The sequence below is a fragment of the Ictidomys tridecemlineatus genome, unplaced genomic scaffold (assembly GCF_052094955.1).
Source record: "Ictidomys tridecemlineatus isolate mIctTri1 unplaced genomic scaffold, mIctTri1.hap1 Scaffold_85, whole genome shotgun sequence".
In the NCBI taxonomy this organism is placed as follows: Eukaryota; Metazoa; Chordata; class Mammalia; order Rodentia; family Sciuridae; genus Ictidomys; species Ictidomys tridecemlineatus.
This window is the reverse complement of record NW_027526100.1, coordinates 1,050,112-1,062,241: the sequence shown is the minus strand read 5'-3', so window position 1 is coordinate 1,062,241 and position 12,130 is coordinate 1,050,112. Positions and strand designations below refer to the sequence as shown.

General features: G+C 37.6%; 1 protein-coding gene across 5 annotated transcripts in view; it reads right to left on the bottom strand.

Annotated features, from left to right (window-relative positions):
- Positions 1–11,565, bottom strand: part of LOC144374736 (uncharacterized) — a 59,338-nt gene extending 47,773 nt beyond the window's left edge. For 3 of the 5 annotated variants that reach the window (XM_078037478.1, XM_078037481.1, XM_078037482.1), the window contains exon 1: positions 10,887–11,541. The gene's annotated coding sequence lies outside the window, so the exon portion shown is untranslated. Of the gene's footprint in view, positions 1–10,886 lie in introns of all 5 variants that reach the window. The other 2 variants (XM_078037480.1, XM_078037484.1) reach the window with 2 other exon arrangements.
- Between the last annotated feature and the right edge of the window lie 565 nt (positions 11,566–12,130).

Sequence of the window (12,130 nt, the reverse complement as noted above, 5' to 3'; positions counted from 1 at the left end):
TTTCTAATATCACATAAATATTTCCAATATTTGCTTTCTGCTTTAGTATAGTTTGGAAGAAAAAAAATGGAAAAGATTGCAACACTGTACTTCTGTTAAACAGTGCACCCTTGTAGCTTATTTTGCATCACAGACAATGAAAATCATAGGACATAAGTGTATCTAAAATTCTCTGCATACTTAAGAACAGATTTGTACAAATATTTTTTCTTCCAGTTACATTTTCCCCAACATGCCTGTACTTTCAATCACATAAAATAGTGACTTGTTAAAATTCAAAGTTCAGCCAGGAGTGGTGGCATCTGTAATCCTAGTAACTCAGGGGGCTGAGGCAGGAGAATTGCAAGTTCAAGACCAGCCTCAGCAAGTAATCAGTAAACTAAGTAATTGATATGCTTTGCTGAATTTTCTGAATGTCTGTATATAAGTAATGTCAATCCAATGGTTAATTATATTTATATGCACAGTGTAATATATAATATAATGTTTTAGGTGTTCATCCTTGATTTTAAAATATAAGGTTGTCAAAATTCTGGATTTTCTATAAAAGCCTAAGAAAACATTTCTAAAAGCCACGTGGTCCAGTTACCATAAAACTAAATATAAGCAACCTATGTTACCCAAGTGTTTCAGAAAATTCAACAAATACAAAACTGAAATAAATACTAAAATTTTGTGATATGACAAATTCTCATTGTATATAATATACTTGGATATGTGGAAGCTCTACTTATTAATGTTTGTCAATTCTCTGTACTATACCACCAATTCTCTTGAATACCTACAGTGTTTTAGGATTTTGCTGGAGAATACAATTCCTGCCCTATAGCTGGAAGAGGACAAAAGGAAAATTTAACAGAGCTTTACGCTTTAAACAATAACAATTTAACCCTAATATTTATCTTTAGATGACAGGGTAAGTAAATCCTGTTATATCCATCAATGTAATATTATTCAATCTTTAAACAAGGGAAGCCCTCTATGTTCTAATAAGGATATCCAAAATGAATCATTAAGTACCAAAAGTGAGGAATAACATGGTATAGGTAGCACATGACCAAGGGAAAAGAACAATAGGTAGTATGAGTATTGACTTGAATTTGCATACATTCATTAGCTCTTGAAAGGGACTTGAACTGTCAATATTGGTTGCCTTGGGCAGAAGAATTTAGTTGAGGACAAAGCAGAAAATGATGATTCTCACTGTATTCCCCTTTTTATCTTTAGCATTATGTAATATATGAACATGCTACCTAAACATATACATAAAAAAATAAAAAGGCACAGGGAGACATGTTAAGAGAAAGTAAAAAGTATTCTATGATAAAATCTGAAAAAAAAATTCTTCATTAAGTTAAAAAAAAAAAAAAACAGGATCCACTGAATGGGATAGTAGGAATGAATGTAAGGAAAAGACACTGAGATGCCTAGGCAACCAAGAATTCATGTGTGTGCATACATGCACTTTTGTACCTGCAATCGGGCCATTCAATTATGAAAGGAAAGGAAGCAGGATTTCACATGAGAGATAGTAAGTCAAATCTTGTGGTCAGAGTTAAAAGCATCCTGAAAATGATGAGGATTAAAAGTTTAAAAGTTATGATCAGTCTGTAAAGAAACTTGAGACCCAGAAAATCAATCACAGCAAACTGAGGTTTCTGAACTGGGAAATGATAATTAACAAATAGAAATGTGGCAGCTTGCTCCATTTAGAGCATCCTGAGGATAAGTTCAATACTATTTCTCACCTTACTCTGCCTGTATTTTCCTAGGAATTACTTCAGCAAAGGAAATGGAGGACATTATGAAGGGTGACTATGTGAAGAATTGGTTTCTAAGTAGATGTGAAAGAATAAGGAAAAAACTAAAAAATGATCTTTAGCTTTTCAGTCTAGGAGGGAAAAAATGATTTTGGTTTTAAATATGTTGATTTATTCGTGTAATGAGTCACTAAGTAACAGTGAGGTCAAGGTACAACCAGAAGAATACCAGGATTGGAGTTACAATTGGAGTTACTGATATATTGGTTTCCTATAACTGCTATAACAAATTACCATGACTGAGTAGCTTAGATCAACCCAAAGTTCTTCTTTCATGGTTTCTAAGGCCAGAAATCTGAAATCAAGGAAATCAAGGAGTTGGAAAGGCCATGATCCCATGGCTTCTGCTGGCTGCTGGTGCTCCTTAGCTGCATGCAGCAGCATGACATCACCTTTGCTTTGTCTTCACCTTATGTGCCCTCTCTGTGGACTCATCATTGGCATACTCACCTGTGGATTTGGGTCTAACTTAAAATTAAGATGCTCTCATCTCTACACCCATAAGTACATCCACAAAACACTAGTTTAAATATGACTTCATTTATTTAAGACCTGGACCTAGGGGGACACTATTAAAATCACATAGTGAAAATTATCAGCCCATGGATTTAACAAAAGAACAGATGTGCTGCCTCTTAAAGAGTAGAGTGAACATAGTGAATCATGAATTCAGGTATCTCCAATTCAGACAATGGGTAAAAGAGTGACAACAAGGAAAATAAAAATGGGATGTGGTTAAAGTATAAGAAGTTGGTTCCTAGCAGGGTACCATGGTATACACCTGTAATCCCAGGGACTCAGGCAGGAAGACTGCAAGTCCAAAGCCAGCCTCAACAACTTAGCGAGACTCTGTCTCAAAATTAAAAATAAAAGACCTTTTGATGTTGCTCAGTGATAAAGCATCACTGGTTCAATCCCCATCTAAAAAAAAACAACAACAACAAAAACTGACTCCTCCTGGATCTGTGCAAGGTACGGAGGTACACAGTGAGATGCAGCAGAAGATAAAAAATCAGGACCAAAGGGTGACTATTCACATCAAATATGGCCAGGAATGTAAGGAAAAGGCACTAAGATGCCTAGGCAAACCAAGAATTCACGTGTGTGCATACATGCACTTTTGTAATGAATAAATAAAAAATGGTTCTTCAGCTTCTCTAGGGAAAAACAAATAAAATTCTGGGTTCTGCTGAACAATACACCAAAGAACTATCCAGATGTCCAGATCAAAAGAAAAAATAATCAAAAATTGTATAAAGATGTGTAGTTTGCCAAAGGCAACATACTAAAAAAAGATTACTTAACAGAGGGCACCAAGTGGTCATAGAGCAGAGGGCGAGAATCAAAAGAAATAGCTTTCAGTAAGGTCACTGGTAGCACAGTCCAGAATTTTAAGAGACAACCTAGACCTCCTGGGGATCCAAGTACAAAGGAACTTCACTGGAATGGATTAAATGAGGAAATCCAGAAGAAAGATTTATAAGCAGGGGCTATGATGATTTCTATATACAGAAAAAGATGCTTTGGTAACTACTTGAGAGTATAATAACTTACACACTTAGGATGTAATTTTAGGGTAAATACAAGTATAAAAAAACCCTGAAAATGCTTTTGCTATGAAGAAATGCAAAGAAGCTACAAGCACAAAATGAAGTCTCTGACCCTAACTTGGTTCTAGATTTCCTTGCTGGTTCAATCTGATCCTTGCACACACCCAGGCAAGCTATTGTATTCAGGAACTGAATCTCTGGACAGGGTCCTCCACCTGACCGATGGACTCCCACACTCATTTCAAGACTGAACTCAATGATCACCTTTTTTGCAAAGCTTCACTCAACTACCAAGCAGTAACTCTGGAAAAGTTTGTCAGAAAAATGACTCCATCACAGAAAAAAATTCTTGATTTATGAGATTTTACACCACAAACATTAAATTAGACGTCTTAATAGAAATAAGAGAGTTGATTTTCTAAGTAACAACTTCATTAAGCATTTCTTTAAAGATGTGTTTCTATTCAAATTGCTATGTTCTAAAGACACACATGATAGTTTACAAAAAAAAAACTATAATCAAGTTGCTGGGTTTTTTTTTTAAATTAAGAAAGTACCCAAATGCATATTAGGTGATGGGAAGAGTTCATTTCTTGAGGCTAGAATTTACTAAATTTCTGAGGAGGAAATAAAATCCTTCAACCATATATGAGAAGACCACCTGTTGTATTGAATACTTCAAAATAAAAATTGCTCTCAAAGTCATTAAAATCATTGTGTGATTACAAGCAACATAATACATCATCTTATGTTCAATCACATTTACTTGAAAAATCATCTACCTTCCACATGAATAAAGCAAGAATGTTCAGATTGCTTAGTCATAAAAAGCTGTTTGCTAATAGATTCCCAAATTTAGGATTAAAGGGAACCAATAATAATTGGGGGAGTAAAAATAAGACAATAAAGAAAAAGAATAAAAATAAAATTTAAAGGAAAAGGTACACATAGAACAATGCTTTGAACATAAGAACACATAAAGGTAATCACAATATGTTCTATTAAAAGGCTCATTTTAAAAAATAGAGTATTGATTTTAGGTACACACCAGTATTTCCTCTGCAGAATCTCAAAATTAGGTAAAGAAGACATACAAATTAGAAGCCCATGAATTAGCACAAAGACTGTTGTTTAAAAACATTTTCATTTGAAAATAAGCATTTTCATCTGTAATATATGCATTAAGTAAGACTTAATGTTTATAGACCAGCTATTTGCTTGAAAAAAAAAAGCTCCTTAAAATAGCAACTTATTCTTCATTGCATCAAACTACATATAATCTTTTCCCAGTACCAATTTTAGTTAAGTACTTATTAATAACTGTTACTAACTTTCTTGGGGGTCTAAGTTACGTAACCTTGTCTCATCCTGTAAAACAAAACAAATCTACCCACCTTATCAGTCTCCTCCACACTTGTGGATTTCAGCACACAAGAAGCTGGCCTCTCCTGTATGTTTGTAAGATCCTGAGGGGCACTCTGAGATGCTGCCATTGGAGGCAGTGGAGCACACCTCCTCTTGGGTGCATCCGATGGCAGGATGTTTGAAACATGTGGTTTGGAAATAGCATTGGACCTCAAAAAAGTTGGGTGGTGCTTATTTATTAGAGGGGTTGCAGGAGCACTTGCAGTCTTATAAGAAAAAGACAGTGTCTATATGCAATTTCAAAATAAAAACCACTTATTTTATACAAGAATAGAAAGGATCAATTAAACTAAAAGGTGGTTCTTTGAAAAGATAAACAAAATTGAGAAATACTTAGCTACTAAAAAACCAAAAAAAAAAAACCAAACAAATAAAGAGATGAAAAAAGGATAATATGACACATATCACTGAAATTCATAGGATCATTAGCAATATTGAGTAAAACTATATACCAATACACTGGAAATTCTAGAAAAAATTAACAAATTTCTGGGCCCAGATGACCTACCATAATCGAACCAATAGGACATTAAAAAATCTAAATAGATCAATAATAAGCAATGAGATTGAAGCAGTAATAAATAGTTTCCCAACAAAAAAGTTTAAGAACCAGACAGATTCATTGATGAATTTTTACCAGATTTTTAAAGAACGACCACCAATGCTCCTCAAACTATTCCATGAATTAAAATGGAAAGAAACCCTTTCAAACTCATTCTGCAATATATCACCCAGTTACCAAAACTTGATGAGGATACAACAACAACAACAAAAAACTATAGACCAATGTCCCTGATGAACATAGATAATATATATCCTCAATAAAATACTTTCAAATGGAATTCAACAGCCCATTAAAAAGAGCATATATCATGATCAAGTTGGTTTCATTCCTAGGATGCAATGATGGCTCAATATATATGAATCAATAAATGTAATACAGCATACAGCACATAAATAGAATCAAGAATAAACATCACATGATCATCTCAATAGATGCAGAAAAAGTCCTTGGTAAAATTCAACAGTCCTTCATGATTAAGTTCTGAATAATTAGATATAGAAAGAAGATACCTTATTATGATAAAAGCTATATATGATAAAACTATATCCATCATCATTCTGAATGGGGAAAAACTGAAAGCATTTCCTCTAAAATCAGGAAATAGAGTATCTATTCTCAACCTTTTCATTCAGTACATTGCTTGAAATTTTAGCCAGAGCAATTAGGTAAGAAAAATATTTAAAGTGACATAAATATGAGAGGAGGAAGTTGAATTATCTCTATTTGCAGATAATACAATTATATTCTGAGAAAATCCTGAAGATTCCACCAAAGGACTCAAAACTGATAAATAAATTCAGCAAAGTAGTAGGGATACAATATCAATATACAAAAATCAATAGCTTTTCTATATATCAGTAATGAATGGACTGAGAAAGAAATCAGTGTTTCTTGAACAAGGAGTCGAAAGATTACTACAGTGAAAATTGGAAAGTAGTGAAGAAAGAGATTAGAGAGTAGAAGATGTAAAGATCCTCCATGTTCATGGATTGGAAGAATTAATATTGTTAAGACAGCCATAGTACTGAAAGTGATCTATGGATTCAATGCAATCACAATCAAAATACCAATGACATCTTTCACAGTTCTTCACAGAAATAGAAAAAAAATCCTAAAATTCATCTGGAATGAACAAAGACCACAAATAATCAAAATCATTCTGAGCAAAAGGACTAAGGATGTAGGCATTGTAATCCTTTATTTTAAAATATACTATAGAGACCCTCATCAGTATACAAAATATGAGATGTGAATTTGGTGTCAACATACCTTATATACAATCAAAAATATGATAAATTATGGTATAAAGGTGTATTAAGAATTGTAATGCTAAAATTAAATAAACAAATGACTAAACAAGCAAATAAATAAAGTATACTACAGAGCTATTTAATTAAAAAAAACCTGGTATAGACATAAAAACAGATATCCATGGATACAAAAAAAAAGAATATAAAGGGGCTGGAGTTATGGCTTAGCAGCAAAGTACTTGCCTAGCACAAATGTGAGGCCCTGGGTTTGATCCTCACTACCACATTAAAATAAAGGTATTATGTAAAACTACAACTAAAAAAATAAATATTAAAAAAAGAATATAAACATAAATAAGATATATCTCCCTATTTACAGATAATACAATTTTCATTACAATCTCTCTCTCTCTCTCTCTCTCTCTCTCTCTCTATATATATATATATATATATATATATATATATATATATATATATATAAATGAATTGAGGACCCAGAAATAAACCCATGTATCTTCAGACAGCTGATCTCAATAAAGTTCCAAAAGTCATATACTGGAGAAAAGCCTTTTCAACAAATGGTACTAAGACAACTGGATATCCACATGCAGATGACTGAAACTAGATTTCAATCACCCTGAAGAAAAATCAACTCAAAATGGATCAAAATCTTAATTTAAGACTTTGAAACTACTGGAAGAAAACATATAGGAAACACTTCAAAATACTGGAACATGCAATGATTTCCTGAATAGTACTTTGATATCTCAGGAAACAAAAGCAACAATTGACAAATAGGATTACAATAAATCAAAACTCTGCTGCACAGCAAAGGAAACCACCAAGAGAGTGAAGAGAAAATCTATAGAATGGGGAAAAATCTTTGCCAGCTATTCATCTGACAGAGAATTAATCTTCAGAAAGAACAAATATTCCAATCAGTAACTGGACCAATGATCTGAACAGACATTTCTCAAAAGAATACAAATACAAGACAACAAATATATGTAAAAATAATATCTTTAGCCTTAATAAATCACAAAAAACTACATGGAGATTCCTGTCACCCTATTCAGAATGGCTCTTGTCATATAAATAAACAAACCAAAGCAAAAGCAAAAAATAAAATAACAAATGCTAGTTGAAATGTGGAAAAAATATGAATCTGTATAAACTGTTGATGAAAATGTAAATTAGTATAGCTGGTATGGAAAACCGTTTACAGATTCTTCAAAAAACTAAAAATAGATTTACCATAAAATCCAACTAGAGCTGGGCATAGTGGTGCATACCTGTAATCCCAGCAGTTTGGGAGGCTGAAGTAGGAGCACCAAAAGTTCAAGGCCAGCCTCAGCAACTAAGCAAGGCCCTATCAACTGAGTGAGACCCTGTCTCAAAGTAAAAATAAATAGGGGATGTCAATGGCTAAGTACCCCTGGCTTCAATCCCTAGTTCCCCCCTCCCCACCACCACCACAAAAAAAAAAAATCCAAATAGACCATTCCTTAGTGTTTTTTCAAAGGGTAAAAAGTGGGAAGGAGATGAATTGAAGTAGAAAAAAAATTATTGGGAAGGGGGAAGGATACTGGGGGGTGGGCAAAGAGCAAGAGAAAGTAGAATGGAGGGTAGACATGATCAAAATATGATACATGTATATATGGAAATGTCAGAGTAAAACCCAATACTTTTATAATATATATTGATAATAATAATAGTAATAAAAATGCACAAGATGATCTTGAAACAATTAAGAAAACTATGAAAATATATTGGAGTTTATGTTAGAAGGACTCAGGATGGTTTCTAATGCAAAAATCTGAACAAATTTGGTGTCATGATTCCATAATTGAAACAATCACATAAGTTTCATTCTGTGCTTTCATAATGATACTAAGAAAAGAACGCTTCATCATGTTCATGCTAGAGAACAAGTCCATTATTTAAAAAAAAAAACATCCAGTAAAGAGAAAGAAATTATCCCATTTTCATATGACCTCTTCTGACTGAATTTGATCTGGGGAATCAAATTGCTGATATGAGTGCGTTTGTTTTATAGAAATATCTCAACAAACAGTTAAAAGTAATGTTTACATACACTCTTGTCCTTTATCAATTACTGTTTAAGATGCAGACAATAATTGTTGATGGCTAACATTAGAAAAGATGATAACATGTTACTGTCAGTTAATGGTAACACAAAAATAATACCTATGAAGTTTTCTTTCTTTTTTCTCTATTTTTTTGGAGGCAGAGTCTCCCTGTGTTGTACAGGCTGACTCCTGGGCTCAACCAATCCTCGTACCTCAGCGTCCAGCATAGCTGAAACTACAGGCAAGTTACACCATGCCTGGCTACTATATTCTTGCCAGAGATGTGTCACTAAAACCTGATTAAGGCTCTAGATTTAATAGTCAAATTTCAGGAAATAGAGGGGACAAAGAAACATGTGACAAGGATACATTACCAAAATTTTGAGTAAGACAAACTATAAAACAAATGACCTGGTTTTGTCAACAAACCAATTGCAAATTAAAAAAAATTAGGACAGGAATAAATTTCAAAAGCATTCTTTTACAAAAAACAAGGGTTTTATAGCAAATCACAATGTAATTTCAATGACATTGAAAACAAAGCACTGTGTGTCAAAATTTGATATAGCTAAAGCAGAGCATAGCAAATATACATTCTTAAATGTTTATTTAAAATAAATGTTCAATAAATTAAATAAATCATGATAATGTAGGGACTTCTCTAGGAAGGGAAAGATAGTACCAATAAATATTAATGCAATATGTCTTGATAGCATTAAAGAAAAACTATATTCCACAAATTAAAACTCATATCTGATAATCCAAATATTAATTAAGTAGCATGCATTCTACATGAAAAGCCTAACAATAGTAACAATTAATAATGATGAACAGGTGGATAGGACTTTATGTTTAAAGAATTTTTCATAGGCCCATTTTACTTCTTGGAACATCTTTTTGAAGGAGTTATCAACAGTTATAATTCTAAGCCCTTCTTATTTGAGTAATGCCAGAATTTACTCTATAGATATAAAGAAATATAAGCAATGTTATCACTCGAATTCACATCCAAGGAGCCAGGTGATCAGAGATTTGAATAAATTGCACAAAGATACACAGGTTATACATGGTAAAACTAAAACCAATATCTATTTAAAGACTTTCTGTAATACTTGTGGTTTTTCCTTTTTATGCCGCTATTTCATTTTAAGATAGAATCCCCTAATAGATAAATATATAAACATACACACAATTAAGTTTAGTTAGAAGAACAGGTGGAAAATTCATATGGCAGCACAATAAATAATATAACCAGAGTGCCAAGCATGGTGGCACATGCCTGCAATCCTAGCTATGGAGGAGGCTGAGGCAGGAGGATCACAAATTCAAGGCCAACTTGGGCAATGTAGCAAGACCATGCCTCAAAATAAAGCAATTCTTACAAGGGCTGGGGATGTAGCTCAGTGAAGAGCACCCTTAAGTTCAATCCCTAATACTGGGAGAATATTTATTTATTTATCTGGAGAGTATTTCAAATAATGATTTTTCCAGACATCTTGTCATCCTCTGCACTAGTTAACCCATCTTCCCTAAAGTTCTAAGTAGGTATCACTACAAGTCAAAGTGAAACACTAAGACAAGTGAAAATTTGAGCCTATTTTAAAAAACAACTCCATACTATAGTTTTCAATGATACCAAACAACCTAAGAGCTGAGGACACTTACAGCACTTTGGATTGACCTGTAGACACTGTAAAAAAAAAAAAAAAAAAGCTTTCTTAATCTTATTCAGAGCATTCAGTCATCTGTAAAATCACATACTTCCACTGCTGGAAGGTGTAGTAGCAATCTATACATTCAACACCTTTAAAATGAGGTACAGGGGCTGGGGATGTGGCTCAAGCGGTAGCGCGCTCGCCTAGCATGCGTGCGGCCCGGGGTTCGATCCTCAGCAGCACCACATACCAACAAAGATGTTGTGTCCGCCAAGAACTAAGAAAAAAATAAATAAATGTTAAAATTCTCTCTCTCTCTCTGTCCCCCTCTCTCACTCTCTCTTTAAAAAAAATAAAATAAAATGAGGTACAAAAGATTATGAAGTTTGCTTAGGGTTAAATACATACAGAGTAGCAAAGTTAGGAGCAGAAGCCAAGTGCAAGTAACAGTGCTGTTTCTGGAAGGAACACAGAAACCATTTTTTTCCAATTTTTGTGCGTAAAGGCAGACGTGGGGGAGGGGGCGCTTACCTCCAGCCCTTCAAAAGGGACAAAGCTGGTCCTGGCAAACCCATTGATGATGTCCTCTTTGGCCAAGGTGGACTCGCTCCGCTTCCTCCGCGGGGGTCTGGGCAGGACCAGGCGGAGGACAGGGGCTTCCCATTGTCTTCCTCCTAGGAGCCCGACGACAAAGCCAGCGAGGGCGCCGGAGTCCAGCCGGCCCCACCGCCCGACGAGCCAACCCCCAGACGGACCCGGGAGCGCATCTCCCGGTCTCGCTGCGACTGTGACCGCAGCTTTTTGCAGAGTCCAAGGCCCCGATCCGGTCCATCCATGGCTCTGCCACGCTGGGGTCCCCGCGCTCACCGCCCACGCGCCACAGACTCCGGCCGCGGTTGGTGCCAGAAAAAAATTGACACGGAGCTCTCCCTCCCGCAGCACGGCGTCCCTCCGCCCCGCGCAGACGCTTACCGCCCGCACCCGCCGGCGAGCCCGCAAAGGTCGCAGCAAAGTGGGGGCGCGGAACGTCGCCCGCCCCTGCGCGGGAGAACGCCCCCGCCGCTGCTCACGCAGGAAACTCACCGCCCGGCCGCAAGAGGTCCAAGCGGTGCAGCCAGTGGCGGCTGGGACCTGACAGCAGCCAACAGGATCACAGGGGCGGCTGGGGGCCAGCAGCGCTCCCGAGCCCAGGGCATGCGCGCTGGGGCGGCCGGGCCTGCGCAATGGGGGTAGCGGGGCGCCCGCGGGGGGGGGGGGGGGCGGGGGCCGCGGGGGAGGGGCGGGGGGAGCGGGGGGGGGGCGAGGGCCGCGGGGGGGGGGCCGAGGGCCGCGCGGGGGGGGCGGGGGGGGCGGGGGAGGGGCGAGGGCCGCGCGGAGGGGGGGTGAGGGCGCGGGGGGGGGGGGGTGAGGGCGCGGGGGGCGGGGGCCAGGGCCACGCGGGGCCTGCCCTCCGGAGCGCCCCGCCACGCGCCCCGACCCTCCGCACTAACCGTGGGTCTTCCTGGGACCCTTGCTCCTCCACCCGCCTGAGGAACCCCAAGGTGTTTCCCCCAGGCGACCCTTGGGGTCGGAGGAGGAGGCTCGGGGCCAGGACGCCGCCGGGCGCTCTGGCCTGGGCATGACCAGGCGCCGCAGAGGGAGCGGGCGTCAGGTCGCGCGAGGCCCCGCAGCGCTCCTGCAAACTTTTCCTCTCATGGCGCCACTGAGCGAGGCCGAGCCTCCACTTACAAATTAATCATACTCTTTCATGGGCTCCAGATGCTTTCTAAGTGTTG